Below are 24,452 nucleotides of genomic sequence, written 5' to 3'. Positions count from 1 at the left end.
CAAAACTGACGGCCAAGTACCACCGTGGCGAATGCGGCAGCTCCCGAGGACGTGACCTTCCAATACTCTGGTTGACCTAACGCGGGGCTTGACGCCAACTTCACCACGGAAGAGAGAGAGCAAATAAGAAACGATAGGTAGGGACGTTAACCAGGACTGAGCCCAGTTGGCTACCCTCCACTGGGGAAATAGAAAAGGCGACGGAAAGATAAAAAGAATAGAAACTCCACTGGGGATATCATTCGGTCACTCAGTTCGGATCACAGATGGTGACTGAATCCGGTAGCTTTCAGATATCGCAGCAGCGCTGTTGTGCTTTTTTGTAGCTGCGATATGTGAGGCCATGATCCCAAGATCTTGTTCAAGGTGAACGGTTTTTTATCTAACTGATTGAGAGCTGAGCAGAGGTCACGTCTCTTACTTTGAAAAGATAGGCAGTACTACAGTAGATGTTCCATAGTTTCCTCGACACCGCAGGCATTGCACTCGGCGCTATTAGCCATTCCACTCAAAAATGTATATGTATTGGTGAGTGCAACACCCAAGCGTAAGTGGCGCAGCATTGTTTCCTCTATTTGCAGAAGCCTTGGTAACAGCCGCAGTTGCATAGATGGGTCGAGGAAATGCAATGAATCTTGGGTGAATTCAGGAGTTTGCCACTACTCCAATGACATGTGGTGCGTTAATTTACTTATGTGTTGGGTTGCGTCAGTGCGCGATAAAGGTACAGAAACAAGGCTTGCTCCTTCGTGTGCTTTCCTAGTAGCTTCGTCAGCGAGATCGTTGCCGGAGATACCGCAATGGCCAGGCAGCCACTGAAACACGACGTGGTGTCCTTTCGCGATCATACAATGATACATTTCTCGTATCTCCGACAAGAGTTGTTCACAGGACCCGCGACGAAGAGATGACAGAAGACGTTGTAAGGCCGCCTTCGAATCGCAGAATATTGCCCACCGGTAGGTTGTTAATATAATCAACGGCATCTCGGAGGGCAACAAGCTCCGAACCAGTCGATGTTGTCAAGTCATAAATCTTGTATCGAATGCTTATTGATCGTGATGGTATAACCACTGCGCCGGTGGAGCTGGTCTGAGTGGAAGAGCCATCCGTATATATGTGGACTCAGTGAAACTAGAAAGTGTGCAAGCAATCCAGAGTGGCTTGCTTCCAGGCTAAAGAATGCAGGTCGGTCTTCTTTCTTATCCTTGGAACTGTAGGACACACTTCAAGTTGTTTTAAACACCGCAAAGCTGAGGTTGAGCGTGCTCAGGGTTTACCAGGGAAGAGATCATACAAGCACTCAGAGGTCTCAACAGCCAATCCGCGCCGGGGCCGGATAGCATCAACAACAAGGCCCTCCACAATCTGGACGAGGGCGGTGAGGAACAACTCACTGCGATAGTTAATGAGACGTGGCGTTCAGGCAAAGTTCCCACAGTATGGAAGACACCTAAAACGGTCTTAATACCGAAACCCAGCCAACCTTTCAGCATGCAAAATCTGCTTCCAATCTCGCTTACGTCGTGAATGGGTAAGACCATGGAGCGTGCAGTGCTTAAACCGTATGAAGACTTACCTGGAAGACAACGCGATATATCCTCACAGCATCCTTGGCTTTCGCCAGGGACTGGCGACGCAAGACGCTATGAAGCTGGTCAAAAGCCAAATACTAGACAGCACAACAAGAGGCGTCTAGGCCACCGTAGGCCTAGACATAGAAAAGGCCTTTGATGACATACGGCACTCCATCATTCTACAACAAATCTACACTCGGACTTGGTCAACGTCTCCATGACTACATCCGTGACTTCCTGAGGGGAAGGCAGGCCTCGCTATGAGTCGGCTCCTTGCAGTCGGAGCCACTGACACTGATAGCCATGAGGTGGCTGAGCACTTACTGGATAGACAGACAGACAGATAGATAGATAGATAGATAAATAGATAGATAGATAGAAAGAAAGAAAGATAGATAGATAGATAGATAGATAGATAGATAGATAGATAGATAGATAGATAGATAGATAGATAGATAGATAGATAGATAGATAGATAGATAGATAGATAGACAGATAGATAGATAGATAGATAGATAGATAGATAGATAGATAGACAGACAGACAGATGCTGAAAGTGCCTAAAGTTGGCCAAAAATGTTTCTCGTTATTATTGTTTACTGCGCCAGAGTGTTAAATGGCAGTTTAATGTTAGGTTCTTGGAGTCGCCATGAGTGGCTTAACCGCACAGCGTTCGAACAAAATGTCGTAAGGCAACTCTCGCTTCGGGAGGATATACAGGGACGCTGTGCCAAGTCAAATGCGAGCATTGCGCGCGTTTTCAAATAATGGTACAATTGATCATAATTACCTATGATATCGTTATTTACTTGTCAGAACGCATGACTTTCGGTCTCATTTCTTTAATATCAGACACATATGTACTCGCAAAGCAGAAATATGAAAAGTAATAATGTCATTGGTCCTTTAAAAAGGGCATATTTCTTGTGTGTGATTAGCTTCATGATCCGCTTCATGATCCGCTTCATGATCCTTGCGGCAGCATGTCGTCGAGAGTTGTCGTCGGGTTCCCGCCGTAAACCAACTTGAATGGCGTGATTTGTGTTGTATCCTGCACAACCGTGTTGTAAACGAAGGTTACGTACGGCAGGACGGAACCCCAAGTCTTGTGTTCTACGTCGACGTGCATTGCTAGCATGTCGGTGAGGGTCTTATTGAGGCGCACCCTAAAACCTTTCGTCAGCGGTTGGTAGGCACTTTTCCTCCAATGGCTTATCTGGCTGCATTGCAGAATGGCTTGGGTGAGCTCCGCTGCAAATCCGTTCCTCTGTCGGTGATGAGGATTTCTGGAGCTGTATGTCCCAGCAGGATGTTATCGACGAGGAACTGCGCCACTTGGGCAGCGCTACCTTTCGGCAGAGCTTTCGTTTCAGCGAAGCGAGTGAGGTAGTCCATTGCCATGACCATCCAACTACTTCCGGATGTTGACGTCGCAAACACTCCCAACAAGTGCATCTCGATCTGCAGAAATGGTCGGCAAGGAGCCTCCATCGGCTGTAGTAATCCCGCTGGCCTTGTCGGTGGTATCTTGCATCGCTGACATGCGCGGCATCTCTTGACGTAACGGGCGGCGCGGGCGGTCATGTGCGGCCAGTAATAATTTTCCAGTATCTTCCTTAGCATCCAGGAGAATCCAAGGTGTCCAGCGGTCGGATCGTCATGTAGGGCGCACAGTACTTCTGGATGTAACGCTGAGGGAACAAGTTAGTTTGCGCAGACGAGTGAGAAGTTCTTCTTTACGAGGCGGCGGTGGCGGCTCAATCTCGCCCACGCAACGGCGGAGAGAGGGGACCAAGCGCGCCACCTTTCGTAGCGCGCAAGTCTTCGGGGTGGGGGGGAGGCCGGCGAGGGGGGGCACGTTCTACTTTGGGCCGCCCGGGCGACCGGGCCGCTGCATCTTGAAAGCTATCTTGGGCGGGGACAGAGTTCGTGCTGCACTGTCTTTTCGCGGCCTACTTCTCGTTGATGCGAGCAACCACACGAAGGTCAATTTGCTCTCTGCTGCGGTCGGGTTTCCTCACGGCAGCATTTGCACGCCGAGTTTCCGCGTTCATCGAGTGAGTGTGCTCACGTGACCTTATCCTTCTAGGTTTAGTTAGTATGCTTATGAATTCAAGGTTATACGATTGATAAAACTATTATCCCTACTTCGTTTAGTTCACTAATTTGCAATCGCAATTGATGCTTCGCTTTTCGGGCGATACTGCGACTGTTCTACAACGGTGCTGATATGATTATATTACAGGGGTCTTTCTTTATCTGATACTTTAGAGAAGACATATGGAAATAAGTGCGTTTTGCAATTCGGCGGCGATCCTCTTAGGGAAACATTCATTTAAACGTTAGTGTAACGGTGGGTGCCATATTTAATGTAAACCACAGAAAAGGGCTCATCATCTATTACAGCATACAAGGACAGGCCATGGAACACGCACAATGTATCATTATTCATTTCGCAAGCACATGAACATGCGCATGTTAAGTAGAATACTATTGGCGCCCTGGAGATATAACAGCAGCCCCGACGAAAGTGAATATATAGCTGCGGCATGAAATAAGACAAAAGCAGCGGCAGCAGCAGCTATTGCGTTACAAAAGTGGGTCCGCAACACGGTCACGCTTTCGCTTCGTTTTCTTCCCGTCAGTACATTCAAACTTAACACTGAGATTCTCGACGTAAACTGCATAATATCCACGTCCTTACGCGCAAACCTGCTGGTCCTCGAAGGACAAGAGTGCTTACGACAATGCTGCAGGCACGAAACTCTTTCACAGTCCCGGTGAATTTTCGACCACTTGTAACCACCCCCTCTTCGACATTAGAGGCGTGACTTGAGGATCAGGATCAGGTTCAAATATGAGGATCAGGTTCAGGTTACCCCCATGAAAAAACTAGTGCGAGTGTCGAAGTTTGAAAAATTCTGTGAACGAAATCACGGACACGCTGTTTGTTTTCATAGCGAGCACCGCGTCATACGCGCAGTGTTCTTTAAACTTGACGGGGGAGTCCTCATTTCCTTTCCGCAAACATATCCTTTGAGATTGGACGGCAAATAATCTCGGAGGCAACAGCTAAACAAACACCAAAATGGTCGTAAAGTGGCTCCTTCTAATAAGCGACCATGGCGTGCGCCTAGCAATGCGCTTGGTGGTCTATAGGTACTGAGCAAGAATTAGCGAAGCGCTTGCGATTTCTCGGGCGTGATGATGCACTCGTAGACGGCCGTACATTGTTGGCCTTGTGGCGCCCTATAACCCTTCGATTTCCAAAGGGTTAAATATCTGCCTTCGAAAACCTTTGCTGTTTTCTGGCACACTCCACTTTGCTGTTTTCGACGCAGACGTTCTACGGTGTGCATACACCAAGAATTGCTTTTTTACGCACGCAACATCAATACAAAAGACAGTAAGAAGATTAAAAGTTTTATTTAACAAATAAACAAGGAATATTCTTGCCGGAGCCAGTCGTCGATTCAGGACCACCCAAAGGAAAGCATTGCTTTGTGCCCGAACGCTAAGATGTCATCTAAGGCTTGCAGCTGGACCGATCTAGCCTTTGCCAGGTTGCGAGCACAAATCTGGAGAATAGCAAAGAGTACGCGAAAATGACAATAGTCTTTAGGCAATTGTGTAATGGATTCTTGTTCATCGCTGGCAACGCTGCACAACTTTCGGATCATTGCGTATTCTTTTGTTGAGTCGTATTGTCGTTGTCGTCGTCATTGTCATCATGATCCTATTTTTGTCCTCTGCAGGACGAACGCCTCTCGCTGCTATCTCCAATTACCTGTGTATGTTGACAAGCCACCGTGCATGTCGAGTTTGGCAGCTTAACCATCATTTTTACATCCCAAAAGCACAGCGTGCATGATCGCATGAAATATGAACAATTGGAAAATATAGGGAGCGTTTCCGGTACTCTCAAGGCTTTTACTCCTGTAGCCTACGAGAATGACCAAGGAGTCTGTCTAATGAGGACATTTTACTGGTTACCACAGTTGACCAATTTTGTGCTTTCACCGAGCAGTAATAAACGAATCCAAACACCCAGTATAATTCTCACGAAAAACATATCGTGCGTCCGCATACCGACCAGATCTCTGCAAAGTCTGCGCAAATATCTGTCAAACTACAAAGGCAAACATTTTTTTTTACAAGAAGATTCTACTTCAATGCGAATCACTGCTTATTAGACCTAACCTTATCTTAAACCAATGTGGAATAGTACAGAGCAAAACAATGACAAGTAATATTGCAATTCGGTGCCTGTTTCCAGGATAAATATGTCGACTAGCACATCGTCGCTCAGTTGATTACCCGGTGTAACTGCCATTTGAACATTTAGGTGTAATGCATAAGGCTTATCCAGGTCACTAATTAAGAATAAGTAACAAAATCTTGCCAATTGAGAAATATTGGGTCAAAAATTTGCTGCAGAGATTATCTGAAAATGACTGTGTATGTTAGCGCGACCGACGCTGAAGCAAGGAGGAGACACGGTATTGCCACCGCGAAAACGCGCCATGTATGAGGCGCGAGCTGCAGCCTCTCAATTTTTTCGCACTTTCCCCTCGACTTGCCGCGACATCTATCGGCATGGTGAGAAGTCCAAGCGTTGCGTATGTGATATTAGAATGTAATTTATTATTATACATATATACTATTTTGTTGCCAAGTACCATTTACTAGCATTTCTGTTCTTCACAGCATCGGTGAGATTTTGTAGACACTGTATTGCAATAAATATTAAGAGGATACTTCACATACGTTTCTCTATCTATCTATCTATCTATCTATCTATCTATCTATCTATCTATCTATCTATCTATCTATCTATCTATCTATCTATCTATCTATCTATCTATCTATCTATCTATCTATCTATCTATCTATCTATCTATCTATCTATCTATCTATCTATCTATCTATCTATCTATCTGTGTGCCTGCCAACTTGGATGACGCAGTAGTGCATGGTCTAACACGTAAGGTATCGGACTGCGGAACTAAGAAAACAGGGTTTGAAAAACACCGTCGCACCCAGTTTGGTCAATGCGTAGGTAACATTTTGTATATGCCACTCTTCAATAATTACCTTTCGCGCCATTATGAGCATGGGTATGAGCCGCTGATCACGGAACCTCTGCGACGCAAATTTAGATAACTGCGTAGGAACCACTGGGCACATGAAGCTCCACAGTGGCAAAAGAATCCTTGAAAATTTCTCTGGCGACAATGCAATCGACCACGCGTCATATAAATATATAATCAAACACCTTACCTGAATATATGCCCGACACGGTGACTCAGCGACGATGGTGTTGCGCTGTTAAGCCATAGGTTGCGGGATCGAATCCAGGCCGCCACGGCCACATTTGGTGGTAGCGAAATGCAGACACATCTGTGTCGTATCCATTTGGAGTGCTCGTAATAGATATCTCACTAGGGTGTGGCTCATAATCAATTCGTGGTTTTGGCACGTAAAGCCCCAGAATTCATTTATTCTCTGAATATACCTTCATATACGCGCTGAGTGCAGGTTTAGTGACGGTGTCCCCAGATCGCGCAAGGTGCCCAGAGAGAAGCGCGAATGAGGAGCCTGGCAGTACACACGTCTCACACGTGATGCGTGACGGCAGTGGCAATATACTGTGTCGCTATATTGATCCAGCGTACATATATAGCGTGCAGATGACGGTTGCCTTCTCCGACTAGCGTCAGTTCCACTTCGCTCCACGAAGAGTCAGGACGTGTGTGGAGTCAGCCCCTCAGCAACCCTTTACAATTTAATGAACACGGCTTGAATAATGCATCCGTGACCTCAAAAACGTGCGACCTAATGGTAACCGCTGAATGGCAACTGAAGTTTGCTGCTATTCAGTGGAGCACATGGCCAGTGGTTACTCAAGTTACTAAAGTTACTGCAGCGGTACCTTTCAAAACCGGCTCCGGCAGCCCAATGCTCAACCGACTGGACCATATAACACACAGTGACCCTAATTAGAGCGAACCAGGCTAGATGCAGGAATAGATAGACAAAAGAAGTGCGTTAATTACGTGAAAGTCGAAATTGTGCGAGCAGTTACAAGACACAGAACATGCAGCACAGCAAATGACATACTTCTGGCACTTGTTTTCCTACAGAGGCCTTATAATATGGCATTTCTGAAGCTTTTGACATGCTGCCCCTCTACCCTTTTTATTTCTATCGTTCTTGCTGTAAGCGCCCCCTGCCATCGTAATCGACGCGGGCACTACAAGGCTCCGCGGCTAAACTGGAAGCATAAAATGGATGCGATGCGGACGTTGTAGAGATTGTAAGTGAAGGTAAGGCTCTGGGGAATCAGTTCTTTGCAAATGCAGTGGGTGATTGTTATCTCCACGTAGGCCCACCTAAGTCAATCTGTAGAGTCTGTCTGCTCACACCCCTACTGCGCAATGACAAAAGCAGGTGGTACGCCGCAGAACCGAAAAAGGCCCGTCGTAGGCTGGCGTTATAGGTGCACGGATATCGTCCCAGCGAGAAAAAACATGTGTGGTGGTCGCGAGGTCCGGGAGTTCGAATATCTATTGCTTTGCTGACCTAGGCTATGCTGGAGGTCAGGAAAGCCGTCGGGACTCTCAGGGCTTTTACTCCTGTAGCTTACGACAGTGACCTGACATGACTAATGTTGTGTTGAAGCTAGGGTGGGTGTACAGTAGTTATCTTTCCTGTGGCGAAAAGCTAGCCAGGAAGACGTAGGGCGCCACCATCAACTAGTTCGGCCACAGAGCACCCAGGGAGGTGGCGCTTGAGAGCCCGAAGGCCAAGCACTGCTAACGTCAAGTGATCGGTCCAGTACTTCCGATCTAGGCATGCTGTGACGGCCGTCTTGAGCTGCCGATGAACATGCTCGACCATGGCGTTAGGCCGTAGTGCAGCAGTGCTTCACACTCAGCGTGCAGGCAAGCCTGCAGCAAAATGTGTAGATTCAAACTGCTCTTCCCGCTCAGGCGTTACAATCGCCGGGCATCCGAAGCGTGAAACCCATAAAGTGCCACTGTCTCTGCCATGATGTCGATGATGGGGACCGCCTCGGGCCACCATGTTAAACGGTTCTTACTATAGGGAGAGCCGCGCGAAAGAGAAAACGGACCAACTATGTCGATAGAGACATGGTCGAAGCGCTGACCGGGAGGCAGGAATCATTGGAGCGGCGCAACGGTGTGCCGAGTCACCTTGTTTCTTCGACAAACAATACAGGAACGGGATCACGCGCGAACACTGGCATTGACACGAGATCATACATAGCGCTGCATGACATTGTCGAAGCACCCTCTGAGCTCGGGAGCCTGCAACACACCTTTGAACTATTCTATTCACACGTGGGACCCAAAGAGGTTCCACGTGTGGAGGGAGTGAGGAGGGAGTTTCTGTGTTTGCCGCAATATGGCTCTTCTGCAGAGCACAGAAGAAATGTAGCGGAAATGTACTTCGCTACTCGTGTAACTGCGACTTCTGTAATTTGCATGCTCATAATTACCGATATACACCGCAGTATAACTTTCTACGGCACGTTTCTACGGCAACACCGCATTCACTAGAGTCGCTTTTGTCTCGCTTTAAACCATCGAACTCGTGGCTAAGGGGCAGCGTCTCGGTCTCACACTCCGGAGACCCTGGCTCGATTTGCACCCAGCCAACCTTGCAAGTTGTTTTTATTTACGAAGTGCCTTCCTGGATTTATCGCTGACGGCCAACGCCGCCTACACCAACGCCGACGGTACCGGCTTTTCCGCCACATGAGCTCCTTAACGCTGTCGCGTTAAAATCATGCTACCGAGTAATGAGGACGTGCCCCAGCATGCTGTAACGCTACCAGCAGCGGTTTAGCAATTTCCGGTACATATTTTTCACATTGTAAACTTTGGCTCCATAGAATGAAGTAATAACAGTTTTTTGCAAGCACCTAGCTTTTAATGAGGTCACCTTCAAGCAGGAATGCAACTTTCATCATCATCAGCCTGGTTACACACCCACTGCAGGGCAAAGGCCTCTCCAAGTTTTCTCCAACTACCTCGCTCATGTGCTTATTGTCCCCAAGTTGTCCCTGCGAACTTCTGAATCTCATCCGCCCACCTAACTTTCTGCCGCCCCCTGCTACGCTTCTCTTCCTTTGGAATCCACTCCATAACGCTTAATGACCATTGGTTATCTTCCCTCCTCAATACATGTCCTTCCCATTCCCGTTTGTTTTTCTTGAATTGAACTAAGGTGTCATTACCTTGCGTTTTTCCCCCACTTAACCTGCTCTTTTCTTATTCCATAACGTTTCACTCATCTTTCTTCTTTCCATAGCTCGTTGCGTCGTCCTCAATTTAAGTAGCACCCTTTTCGTATGCCTCCAGGTTTCTACCCCATATGTGAGTACTGGTAAGACAAAGTTGTTATACACTTTTCTCTTGAAGGATAATGGCAACCTGCTGTTCATGATCTGAGAATGCCTGTCAAATGCACCGCAGCCCATTCTTATTCTTCTGATGATTTCTGCCTCATGATCCGGATCCACGGTCTCTACCTGCCCTAAGTACATGCATTCCCTTACCACTTTCAGTGCCTCGCTACCTATCGTAAACTGCTTTTCTCTTCCGAGACTGTTAAACATTACTTCAGCTTTATGCAGATTAATTTTTAGACCCACCCTTCTGCTTTGCCTCTCCAAGTCAGTGAGCATACATTGCAATTGGTCCCCTGAGTTACTAAGCAAGGCGATATCATCAGCGAATCGCAAGTTACTAATCCAGGTCTCTGAATACCTAATGTAAACCTGTTGTGAATAGCATTGGAGAGATCGTATCTCCCGGCCTGAAGCCTTTCTTTATTAGCATTTTGTTGCTTTATTTATGGAGGACTACGGTGGCTGTGTAGCCGCCTTAGATATCTTTCACTATTTTTACATACGGCTCGTCTACACACTGATTCCGTAATGCCTCTATGGCTGCGGAGGTTTTGACTAAATCAAACGTCTTCTTGTAATCAATGAAAGCTATATACAAGGCTTCGTCATATTCCGCCCACTTCTCTATCACCTGATTGATAGTGGGAATCTTGTCTATTGTTGAGGAGCCTTTACGAAATCCTGCCTGAGCCTTTGGTTGACAGAATTCTAAGGTGTTCCTGATTCTATTTGCGATTACCTTAGTAAATATTTTATAGGCAATCGACAGTAAGCTGATCGTTCTCTAATTTTTCAAGTCCGTGGCGTCCCCATTCTGATGGATCAGGATTATTTTAGCGTTTTTCCAAGATTCTGGTACGCTCGAGGTCATGAGGCATTGCGAATACAGGATGGCCAGTTTTTAAAGAACAATCTGCCCACCATCCTTCAACAAATCTGCTGTTACCTGATCCCCCCAGCTGCCTTGCCCCTTTGTATAATTTCCAAGGCTTTCGTTACTTCTTCCGGCGTTACTTGTGGGATTTCAATTTCCTCTAGACTATTCTCTCTTCCATTTTTGTCGTTGATGTCACTGGTACTGTATAAATCTCTTTCGAATTCCTCAGCCACTTGAACTATCTCATCGATATTGGTAATGATATTGCCGGCTTTGTCTAGTAACGCATACGTTTGATTCTTGCCTATTTCTAATTTCGTCTTCGCTGCTTTTAGGCTTCCTCCGTTCCTGAGAGCATGTTCAGTTCTATCAATATTATACTTTCTCATGTCAGCTGTCTTACGCTTGTTCATTAACTTCGAAAGTTCTGCCAGTTCTATTCTAGCAGTAGGGTTAGAGGCTTTCATACATTGGCGTTTCTTGATCAGATCTTTCGTCTTCTCCGATAGCTTACTGGCATGCGGTCTAACGGCGTTATTAAAATTATTTTTAAGTTATTGAGTTATTAGGTTATTAATTATTTAATTAATAATGAATTACTAAAGTTATTATGCTTTATGGAACGTTCTATTTCGTTTTGTTGAGAACCGACAAGATAGCTGGACGCCCGTACTTAATATGGTATATTTCATGGCATCACTCTATATTTCGCTTGCGTGTTTTCTTTAAAGCAGGTTGTCTTATAAAGAAGGGCAGCGCATTCATATGGACATGTTTTATACGTGATCACAAAGCGTTCACGGAACATCGACAACATGATTTTCGTATACATACCATATATTTTGCTGAGCCACGTCTAAATTCTTCTGACATGTTTAGGTATGTATATAACATCGAACTCTGTGGGGGAAAGAAAATGTTACAAACCTCGACAATATACACAGTGTCGACTGCGGACAATAAGCAGTGCAAATACGTTAGGGGCTACTGAGGGAGTATTTTAGAGCTCACCCAACGTACTGGCGATACTTGCTTATTAATGTTTATTAAGGGATCGAGTGACAACGCTTGATCGTCACAATAGCAATCCCTGTTGGTTATAGTTTTTACACACTCCTATTTTACTTCCACTTAGCGCTTTCATTGGATAAGTCAGAAATTGTATATCTGCATGTGATTTGCACTTCAGTATCTGTCTAAAAGATATGTGCTTTAGTCGATAGTGACGTTGCTTTATGATTTTTAAGGTTTAACTCTGCGCAGCTGCTTTATTCTTTAAAGCACCCGTTTTTCATTTGGGAAATAACATTTTAAATTGAAGAATCCCTCACACGCAGGTGAAAAGAAATAGCACATGGCCCATTATTTGTTAAAAAAGAAGATAATTTTCGCAAATTTTGTGCGTGTAAGTTAGACAAATTTTGTTTGGTTGTATTACCCGCACATACTTCTTTAAAAATTTACACGGTAGTCCTCAGTCATATATTGTAGCGCTAGACTCACGAAATATTAACCGCTGCATGGAGGTTTTATTCATACCGTATTTTGGAAAGCAGCATTTGAACATTCAATGACCTGAAATAGAAGAAATAATAGCCGATCTAGTCCACATTACCAATAAAAAGGTGCTTTTTAAGACTTGGGTTTCTTAGCGACATGAAATAAAATATTTTCTTAATTATGGAAGCCTTTTCAAATAAGTGACGATATAAAGTGGGCCAACAATAGAGGACATCGTCTGAATACCACTTGTTTTTGTGAATTGGCTGACACCGGCAAGGTAAGGCATAGTTTAGTTTTAATCTGGGGATGGACGCCATGGTTCACAAAATTATGCCTACAATAGAAACCAAGTGCGGAATCAGTAAAATGACAGAAACATTTTTATAAGCCACTGTGTTTGTTGAATAACTTTTTCGCGAAGGACGCGTAATTCAGTTACACATGCCTTAGCGTTCTTTCCAATCCAATTTCATGCCGTCCGACATCACATGTTACAAAACCCGCAATTCACTCTCGTCTAAAATCCTACAAACCTAAGGATGCAGACATAGATTATGCACATCGTGTTGAAACAGCAATTGCTTTGCAAGTAAATTATTTTTGGGCAGTAGCATGCATTTTCGAATTTTCGCTGTTGATCGCGTTTCATCGGAACATCAGTGCTATCAGGATACCCTTCAGTGCAAGAGGGTACTGTATCAGATCCACGGAATGTTGTCGCCAATTATCAAGCGTATAATGCAGGAGATTCGTTTATTGATATAGCGGCGTACCCGGATACTCCTGCACCTTCTCGATTAGATGTGAACATCAGCGATTAAAAGAAATGTACGGTGATACACGTAAAAATAGGGGCGGAACTTGAGACAAGATAAGATTCGTGGACGGACAAACAACCACAAACTTCGTCTTAATGGGGTATAATTCACTAAGTGAATAACTATATGCCTACCTGTCACCGTTTTTTTTCTGCATGTGTCGTCCCTCATCGTCACACCATGGCTGAGCGATTACGCCTGTTTACGCCAAGCTCAGCAACTTGATGACGTGCACGCGACTTGGGCATGAAGCAGCATTCAAGTAAACAAAGCCTGCATATATCTCCATTGGGAATGTTTGTGCAGAGTTATCATAATTTCTAGCCTCGTACGTAAATGGACATGGCTGCTACACAATTCAATTTGAGTTTATTTAAACGGCAACATGTATTTAATGAAGCCGGCTAAGTATGAATGAATGAGAGTGTTGCGCATCCATTGCAGTGTTGCACTGTCGCTGCCATTGTGCTGCCATTACAGTATTTATAAGCGCTAATGCGCTTAGATATCAAGTTCCTGGTTCACGCGCAATTGAGGCCACTCTGTGTGGGTTAGAATTTTCCATAACCTGCTGTCGAATCAGGAACATTACCTGACGTATACGTTCGCTTAGTATTTTAGGAACAACACTTCCACATTGCAGCTGCGAATCTGCTAGACGTGTCACACCATTCCTGGTTCGTGCCTGAAGAACAAGTCACCTCCGGTGTAAAGCGGAATATACAAAATCTAGTCCATGCGAAGATTACGCGTGGTGTCAAGGTGAGCAAGTGTTTCCCTTAACGCTTTTTAGGATCTTAGTTTGAAGATATCAAAGCTTTTGGTATACGAATGTTATAACCAATGTTCCTAGCTGATGCAATCTCTTCTTTATTAGAAGACAGCAATCGCTGCCGTTTTAGTTTCATCACGAAAGAGTATCTCTACTCTGCTTTTATGACTGTAGTCACGCAGTGCTCCGGTTTTCGAAATTTACAGGCGCAATTACTTATTCTTTCCACGCCTTTTGCGGCTTCCGATCATTTAACATACCACTGAACAACGATTGGATAAAGACGATAGGCCCGTGAGAGAAGAAGCGCTGCAGTTACGCTGGTAACTTCGTGGTTTCGTTATTCCGGCTCTAACACTTTTCAATATTTACTAGGTGATGCATTTTGCCTCCTACCTGTAAGATAGAAAATATCCAGAATAAATGTGACCTTCCCGGCAATTCATTCTATCCGGCCATTCTAAATGCTCCTCCCCGAGCGATGAAACGAAGTGGAACGAGTTGTGCGGATTACCGTTGCTGTTTCACGTCATTCGTCTTCGGATAAAGGTTTGCTCGGGGCTACTGGAATTACGCTCTGTTGAGGTGACTAATTATGGCTGTCGTAGGTTATCACAAATAACCTTTTTTCCGGCAACATTAGTCGAAAGAGCAATTGCTTCGCCACTACATTAAATGTTCGTAACAGAGCAGGATCTGGCTGAAGCTCATTTGCTCGATAAATGATAGGCGGAAAAGATAACGTACCGTGTCTACGATTTCTGCTTGAGCCATATTCTTGGATGTGGTGTGACAGTGCCATGAAAGAAATGTGGTTAGGAATGAAATCAATAAGACAACGACAGCAACCTTGGGCAGGCAGCGTTAGCGATGACAATAGAAAGCGCCAATTTGTGTACGCGTATGCAAATTTTGAAACGATGGATAACTGCTATGTGATGAAAAATTCAACAAGAAGTTATTTTGTGAAGACACAGGAAGAGAGTGGTGTAGATCAGAGAGCAAACAGGGATGGACGATATTCGAATTCACATAAGAGGAAAAAAATGGAGGTGGGCAGGCGATGTAATGCGTAGGATAGATAAACGGTGGACCGTTAGAGTTACAGGATGGGTGGCAAAGGAAGGGGAGCGCCGTTGAGGAGGGCAGAAAAGTAGGCGTGGTTAAGATTATAGGAACTTGGTAGGCACATTTGAAATCAGTTGGCGCACGACAGGGGTAATTTGAGATCGTGGGAAAGAGGACTTCGTCTGGAAGTGGACATAAAATTGACTGGTGGTGATGGTGATACGTCTGAATAGTGGCAAATATTCGTTTCTAGGTGATACGATTTTGCTTTTTTGCGTAGTCGAAAAAATATTTGATAAGACAAATTATTCGCATGAAATGCGGTGCTACTAGTTTATTACAGCAAGAACAGCTACAGGTGCCACAATTACGATATCTAATGCGATCAATACACGCCGTAGGGGAGGGGGAATTCAATACTTATGTTGTTCACTCGCGGTTCCTTGCCGCACAAGTAAACCTAAGTACACAATCATTTATGATCTTCGGCCTAGTGGAAATGCACCTTCACGGCCACGATCAAAACTGCAGTGACCACGAGCTCAGCAGCCAAATTCCCTACCCACTTAGACACAGGGTAGGCCTCGACGAATGGTTCATACTGCTAATAAAGAGCAGTATGTCTTCGGAGCGCGGTAATCTGGGAAGTGTTTTCTTTAGGTGTGGATATTACAGCAATTATCTAAGAGATTTTGGGGATATTGCTAAGCCACTAACTGCACTGACAGGGTGGTAAAGGCCCTGACGCGTACAGGGCATTTAAGGAGTTCGAAGAAGCCCCGTACAGTGGTATGGTGTTGTTGACTTCCGGTTTTCTACGCCATACCGCCTGTCCACAGTTGCTTCTGCAAAAGCCGCAGCCGCTTGCATGGCTCGGATGAAGGGATCGGGTGAAAAGCGGCCCAAATCATTTGCAAGCCATCGCTTCAACGGCACTTAGAATATATGAGCCCTGTGTGAAAGGGAGCAGTTAGATCTAATCTAGGCCCTTCGTAAGTTCGTAATGTGGGCCTATGGCGCCCTAATAAATATGGTGTGTGACCACAACCCCATAACCCATTTAACCACGACGCGCCGGCACTACAGCGGTACACCAGATATGCCTATTTTGTTAACCTCCGTTGCTTTCCAATTATTCGTACGTATTTTTTGCTATATTCCCTCACATAACAAAGCACATGGCGTGGCAACATCAGCAAAGCTACACCAAACACTGGCTGTCAGGGTCTATACGCTGCTTCCACGCGTAGGCGTGAAGCCACGCCTGCTGGTGTGCCGGCCCGTGTGGGATGGCTTGCTGCTGGCGCACGCGCATGAACTTCCTAATATACAGCCACCCTTTAAATATGTGCACGGTGACCATTTTGTGCTCATATATATGCAAATTCTGCTTATAAGTTTTAATGGGTTTTCTGTTATTCATAACTTCATGAGGTATATTTAATTGTCGTGATCCGAATTCGCTTCGGTATGATGAGATCAGTAGGAGCTGAAAATTTCGCTTGTGCGCCACGATGATGGCTTCGCTGCCTAATTCTTTATTCTGCATAACACGGGAAAAGATTGCAGGCTCAGTCTGTCCTGATTTCCTTCAAGCTCGCGTGTGATGCTAAATATTCTTTTTTTAAATCCGCGGACTTCAAGCAATTCCTAGGAATTGTGAATGCGAATGCACACAGGTCCATTTTAACGCCGCTCAGCGGTCCTACGAGTTATGAAGTCCTCGGGGTTCAGCAAGCGCGTTTCGATGCTTGGCCGACAACTCCTAGATAAAACAAGGCCGCGCACATCAGTTGCGTGACGCCGTGCTACCTTGCACGACGGCCACAGAATCTAATGGGGCGCTCCTTAGTTAGCTGCGGTGATTCCGACCTTACCGCTTTCGTCACACTGGTCTTGGCAATGGAAAGTTTGGTCCATGTAGCATGACGTCATAAAGCAAAGTGCACAGGCCTACTATGTAGGTGGCGTTGGTTTAGGCCAGTGCGTAAGATAATCACCTGCTCTACATGGGGTTCTAGGTTTGAAACTTACCAAGAAAGTTGTTCCTTCGGAATTTACTCTGTTTTTAAATATTAGTTCCTGTTAGAGATTATCGAGGCGCAGTCATAACGCAAGCAAGAGCTTACGCGGACAATGAAAGGGGGATAACAAACCCAGCGCGCCATCGAGGCAGCTCGTTTTCTTTTCCGCCCGCTCACCGCCGTCGAGACGCAGTTCTTGACGTGGCGTCACAGACAATGAGAATTAAGATTATATTTCCCTGCTCCAGACGGCAGACGCCAGCTTTCTTGCTCAATGTTTCATTTCAAGCTTTCGAGTTAAAAATTCGCAGAACCATGGACCCTATAACGTAAAACAATTCCAATATGTTTATATTCTAATCTCCTGACGCCAAACTTGCGTAACTGCCGACGCAAGCGTCAGGCGCTGACCCGCTGGGTTGTCTGAACAGAGTAACCAAATGCTCTGCTCGTTTATAGAAGGTCAGTTTTGTTCGCTTTATAATCTAATAACATTGCCAACGCTGAGCGGCTTGCCTTATCTGCTTGGCTAACAAGAGGCGAGCAGCACGCTCAAGTGAGGAGGGTTTCGATGGGGCCGAGCCAGGGCACTGAAAATCGATAACCGGATGAAGAGGGTGGTGCCGGCATCTCTCATTGGACCGTTTTTCCTTACTTAGCTTGCAATGACTGGTCGAAAACCGCGGCGACATGCAACAGAAGTTTAAGCATTCTGCTAAAACGAATCTTCAGCAAAGAAGAGTTGGTAAGCCAGGTCGTAAAGATGCCGAAACTGCTCGAAAACGTTACACGGCCTTGCAAAACGTTTTATTCTAAGCGAATAAACAGATGCTCTCCGCCAGGTGCGAGTACCCACTGTCTGAGCGATCGGCGGTAGCCATATTTTATTCCTTTCGGAACGGGGAAGCCTGAGGCTATTCAGAAGAAAATTCAGTTTTGTTCTGCACAATAAAGCAACTTTAATGGCGCATGTCACTTTGACGCCGTGAGTTATCGCGGTTTTTTGACTTCGCGAACAGGCAGCAGAAGTGGGTGTTGCCAAAAAACGTTTGACCAATCATCATCATCATCAGCAGCGGCAGCATCATCAGCCTGGTTACGCCCACTTCAGGGCAAAGGCCTCTCCGATTCTTCTGCAACTACCCCTAATCATCTACTAATTGGGGCCATGTTGTCCCTGCAAACTTCTTAATCTCATCCGCCCACCTAACTTTCTGCCGCCCCCTGCTACGCTTGCCTTCCTTTGGAATCCAGTCCGTAACCCTTAATGACCATCGGTTATTTTCCCTCCTCATTACATGTCCTGCCCATGCCCATTTCTTTTTCTTGATTTCAACCAAGATGGCATTAACTCGCATTTGTTCCGTCACCCAATCTGCTCTTTTCTTATCCCTTAAGGTTACACCCATCATTCTTCTTTCCATAGCTCTTTGCGTCGTCCTCAATTTAAGTAGAACCCTTTTCGTAAGCCTCCAGGATTCTGCCCCGTACATGTGTACTGGTAAGACACAGCTGTTATACAGTTTTATCTTGAGGGATAATGACAAGCTGCTGTTAATGATCTGAGAATGCCAGCCAAACGCAACCCAGCCCATTCTTATTTTTCTGATTATTTCAGCCTCGTGATCCGGATCCGCGGTCAGTACCTGCCCTATTTAGAAGTATTCCCTTACCACTTCCACTGCCTCGCTACCTTTCTTAAACTGCTGTTCTCTTCGGAGACTGTAAAACACAACTTTAGTTTTCTGCAGATTAATTGTTAGACCGACGCTTCTGCTTTGACTCTCCAGGTCATTGAGCCGCTGCAATTGGGCCGCTGCACCCTGTATTTTGACCAATAGCCGAGTCCTGATGAAGAAAGGCGTCGAACTAGAAAAAAGTATTTTTCTTTTGTTTGGTCCCATTATGCGTAATCAGTGTGCACAAGTCATATCAGATGGGGAGCTATCGCGGTTTTCATGACATCACATGACAGAAAGGCAAATTGGGGGTGATGCCAAAGAACTTTTTTACCAATCGCGGATTCTTAACGAAGCGGCCATCGAGAACCTCGCGCAATACTTCAACAAATGCTGGCCTGCCGGGTCACTACTCCGGCAGTGTAAAGCAGCCAAGGCCATCTTGATTCCCAAGCCGGGCAAGCCAGCGAACATTGAGAACCTGCGGCCGATCTCGCTTATGTCCTGTGTGAGCAAAACCTTATAACATATACTGATGGACATGTGGCAGAGGTACCTGGGAGATTCGGGGCTTTACCCAAACAACGTCATTAGGTTCCGAAACAAGCTCAGAACACAGGACGCCATGATACAACTGAAAAATGAAATCCTCGTTGACACTACCAACACGAAAGACAAGCGAGCCATCTTGGGTTTGGACCTGCAGAGCGCATTTGATAAAGTGAGACACTTAGCGATCCTGGCCCAGGTGTCACGGCTAAACATGCGCAAGAGAACATCTGCGTAAATCAGGATTTATTTGACGGCGCGGACCACCGAGATCATCGCCGGTGACCTGCAGCTCCGAAAGAAGACCGGCAGTGTCGGGACCCTCCAGAGCTCGGTCATCTTGCCATTACTTTTCAACATTGTAACTATAGGGGGGCCGAGCGGTTCTCTAGAGGCGTGGAGATCCGACACACCATCTATGCCGACGACATAACGCCCTCGGTCCCAGGAGGATACGACGGGCACATCGAGAGTACATTGCAAGACGCGGTTGAGGCTATCGAGGGACTGCGGTTGACGCTAGCTGGAAGGGTGTGGGCTCGTCTGCTTCCCAAGCAAGTCGGAGATGTTGGTAATTCCACCGAAAGGAGCAGCTAGGAAGACAAAAGGCAACGAACCTACGAGAAAGCAAGAGACAATAACGATGAAGACGAGCGGCGGTCATACGATCCAGTAGGTCGAGAAGATTCGATTGCTGGGCATGCTGACTGAACTCAAACGAGTGAACGGCGACGCGGGCAACCGTCTCGCGGCCAAAGTCACCATGGCCATTCACCTCATCAAAAGGGCGTCACACAGGACAGCAGGCGTGAAGGAAGAAAGCCTCACCCGACTAGTAGAATCCTTCGCTATAAGCCACATTTCATGCGTTGCTGCTTTCCACAAATGAAGGCAGTGCGAGCGAAATAAGGTCAATGCGCTCATAGGCGAAGCGTAGAAGGCAACACTCAGACTTCTCGACTGCGGAAGCACCGACATTTTCCTGGCCCTTGGAGTTCATAACACCCTGGAAGAAATCGCCGAGACACAGAGGACTGCCCAGTCCGCGCGGCTATCGGAAACATTAACGGGCAGAGAAATGCTCCGTGACCTATGCCTGGGGCCAAAAGAAAGAGGACCGGAAAATACAGCGGTGCCAGTACAGGACGCAATTAGGGGACGGTTGCGGGTATGTCCGGTGCCAATAAAGGTGAACCCTCAGTTCAACAAAGAGCGGTGGGTGGCGAGGGCCAAGACGCTCATTCATCTCCATGCCAAAGACAGGGGTGCCGTGTTTGTGGACGCGGCAGAGTATCCAGATGACAGAACGGCATTCATCGCAGCAGTTGTCGAGGCATGCATTGGTGCAACGCGAACGGTGGCGAGCGTGGGGACTCGCGGGGCGCATCGAGCCGAGGAGGTCGCCATTGCCCTGGCGCCGAGCGCCCGACTGTGACTCTGTGATTCTAGGAGAGCAGTGAGAAATTACGCCCGAGCCAGGGTGTGTGGTGAATTCGCGCATCTGTTGCGTGCGGTCGATCTCGTGAGTGAAAATCGGTGTGTCGTGATCAAGTGGTCTCCGGCGCACATGGTTAGTGATGTGTTGGATCGCGGCAACGCAAACCACAACGAGACGGTGAACGCGGCGGCACGAGGACTAACCAACCGTGCCGCTACTACTGCAGTCGACCCGTCTTAGTGGTGGGAAACCAAGGACAGAATTACTTCCTACAATGAATTTGTAAAGTCGTACAGACTACACAGAAGGACTATGCTGCCACGTGATCCGGGCTTGGCCCGTAAGGAAGCGTCGTTATATTGACCACTTCAGACGGGGTCGTTACTCACCCCGGTGCTGATGAGGCACCTGTGTTCGAATGTTTATGTGAGTGACCTGTGTTGTGTGTGCCGAAAGGAAAGGCTCGAGGCCGCAACTAGGTGTTACGATCAAGAGGTCCAAGCCAAGGCCGTCCAGCAGATCTCAGCGGCCCTCGAAAGGCTACGACCAAGTAAAATCGGAGGCAGGCCGCCACCCCAAAAAGAGGGGTAGGCACGATCGACCAAAGGGACTTGTGCGGCCACGGCCGGAGAAAAGACGGCACACACCGGGAAGATGTCATGGCCTTGTCACGGTGACGCCTCGCTTACAGGGGAGGGCTAATTGTTCTGCAGACATTCCCAATAAAGTTGCTTCGCTTACAGGCTGCACCGATCGCTGAGGGCTGATTGCAGAATTGAAATAGAAAAGTTTGAAATAGCTTTAAGTTATAGTCGCCCCATATAACGTATACACTGGCCCCAAGCAGTCCACAAGGGGCCTGATGGTGCATGGATTAGTGGAGAGAAAGGGCGTTTGTTGTCATGGATGACCCGCCGTGGTTACTCAGTGGCAATGGTGTTGGGCTGCTGAGCACGAGGTCGCGGGATCGAATCCCGGCCACGGCGGCCGCATTTCGATGGGGGCGAAATGCGAAAACACCCGTGTGCTTAGATTTAGGTGCACGTTAAAGATCCCCAGGTGGTCGAAATTTCCGGAGTCCTCCACTACGGCGTGCCTCATAATCAGAAAGTGGTTTTGGCACGTAAAAACCCATAATTTAATTTTTAAATTTGTCATGGATGATGCAGTCTCGCATGTGTGTTTTCATTCAACGCAGTAATTAGTTTAAATGTTGAGGGAACGCTTATTCCTACCCGATTCACCATTCCCTCCAGCGCCGATTCTTTACACGTGTTGTACGCACGGCAGGAGATCAGTATCACCTGGAAGAAAAACGTGACCAGAAGATAGCGCTGGTCTCTCATGGAGAATGTCGACGTTGAATAAAGCGTCACCAGCACCTACACCTACCGAAATTTATCACACTAAAGCCTACACTAAAACTGTCCCATCGTTCCAATTTTCACGTTTGTTTTCTTATTATTAATCGTGTAAGATTAATTGTGATAACCTGACCTTTATGGGCGGTAAAAATCACCCTTGTTGCAACAGAGGTGCTATTCAAGCCAGATTAGTTTGAGTTCCACTAAGGAACTGATTCAAGAAGGAATAAAAACTTTTTAGACATATCTTAATGGGGACAGTGAGCTTTATAAAAGTGTATTGAGCTATAACGCTGCTGAATCGTATTCAGCACTATTGAATATAATGTGCGATTTGCTAAAGAATGCTACATGGTAATTAAAAAGTAGTTAGACAGACATTCTGAATAGACCAGCATTCTGCTGATGCTACACGCTGCTGTGCATCATTATTGAACGTTGTACCTAACTAACAGGTGGGACAGAAATCTCGTTGCAGGGAGGAAGCATTCTTTGAAATCAATTGCCTGCAGAATTTCTAGTGGAAATCAAGCAAATATATGTGCTCGTCAATATCTCGCTTTAAAAGCAGCAATACTGCCACCTCAAAAGATTTCGCACCCTCAGTGTGAGCTCACGCGCTGTGGCGGAACAATGTAAACCTGTGTCTTTATTCATGTAATGGCCATTCTCGATCGCCATACCCACCTTGCGCAGCTTAGCTGAATGGATACTTTTTGCCACTTGCAAGACCTCCTTGTTACATGTTCGTATGAAGTCTCCGAAAAGCGCCTTTGCCCGCAGTAGGCGAGGTCCCAACGCTAGAGTTTAAATGGTACGGGATCGAAGAAAAAGGCGCATGAAATTTCCATTAAAAATCATATTAAATTGGAAAATTTTTATTTACCAATGCTACAGTCTATACGGTACGGGATGAATGAAATAGAAGAATCACGTTTGGATGAAATTTTATTTTTTTATGAAAATGTAATTTAAGGAATGCTAAATTTTAAACGATTTGGGATCGATGAAATGGAAGCATGAAATTTGGAGGGAATTACACGTTTCGATGAAACCTTATTTTAAGGTTAAAATTTTGTTTACTCTATGCTAGATTTCAAATGGCATGGGACCAATGAAATCGACTCATGATATATGGACGAAACTTCAATACATTGTTAAAATAGCATATAACTAATGGTACAGTTCAAGCGGATGGGATCAATGAAATTGAAGCAAGAAATTTGCAGTAAATTTTATTTCACAGTCAAAATTTCATTTTTCCCTCCTAGTGTAAACGGCACAGGGTTTATTTACACGATTATGCAGACCTCCTGGTGTGCTGTCAGGATGGGGGGAACTAAAACCCGCAATATTCGGAACAGAGAGAAACAGTAGTTTAAGTCGCTAAAATACAGTAGTGATCGCTAACAGCAGACAGGCAGAGTATGGAGAACATGAATAGAAGAGCACAATTATACAACGTTCGTAACGGCATATCCAAAAGTTTCAGTTTCAACACTTCTTCGTGATCGATGAAATGGATGCATGGAATTTGCAGGAAACTTCCTTTTATTGCGAAAATTCGTTTCCCCAATGCAAGGGTATAAGTGGTATGGGATCAAAGAAATAGCAGCATAAACTTTGGATGAAGCTTGATTTTCTTGTGAAAATGTAATTCAACCAATACTAGAGTTCAAACAGTTTGGGATCAAGGAAACCAAAGCAACAAGTTTGAACTAAACTTTATTTCATTCCCGAAGTTCATTTAACCAATGCTACAGTTTAAACGCTATGGCATTCGTGAAATGGAAACATTAAATTCAGATGAAACCTTATTGTAATATATAAATTTTATGTCAATAATGCTACAGTATAAACGGTATGGGATAAATGAACTGGAAGCAAGAAATTTAGAAAATTTATTTCAACCAATGTGTAAATATTTCACGTAACCAGGAGCAAAAAGCGATGCTGCATATCATTCATGTTAAATAATAGGGAAATTTCACCCAGCCCGTTTAGTATCGACTCACAACAAGAACGGAGAGGTATCTAGCACAAGCGGAAGCAATGATCACGGGAACTCTGCCCGTTCTATTATATGTTGCCCTACTGTTATGATGCGAAATTGATTATCATTCACCATACCTCATGTCCCCTGCCTCTACGACGAGGTGCTCAAAGCTTCTCTTTTTGATAGCTAAAGTAACGTACCATCTGGACACAAATTTATTGTGCTATAATTGGTCAGGCAACCAAATTTACGGTCATCGATAGTAGTACCAGCACGAATTGAAGCGCAAACGATTCGATAAAAAAACATAATGCATTTTTGCGTTCGCAGGATCATCTGGTTTTGTAACA

Source organism: Dermacentor andersoni, chromosome 10 (genome assembly GCF_023375885.2).
Source record: "Dermacentor andersoni chromosome 10, qqDerAnde1_hic_scaffold, whole genome shotgun sequence".
Taxonomy (NCBI): domain Eukaryota; kingdom Metazoa; phylum Arthropoda; class Arachnida; order Ixodida; family Ixodidae; genus Dermacentor; species Dermacentor andersoni.
This window is presented reverse-complemented; position numbering follows the sequence as displayed.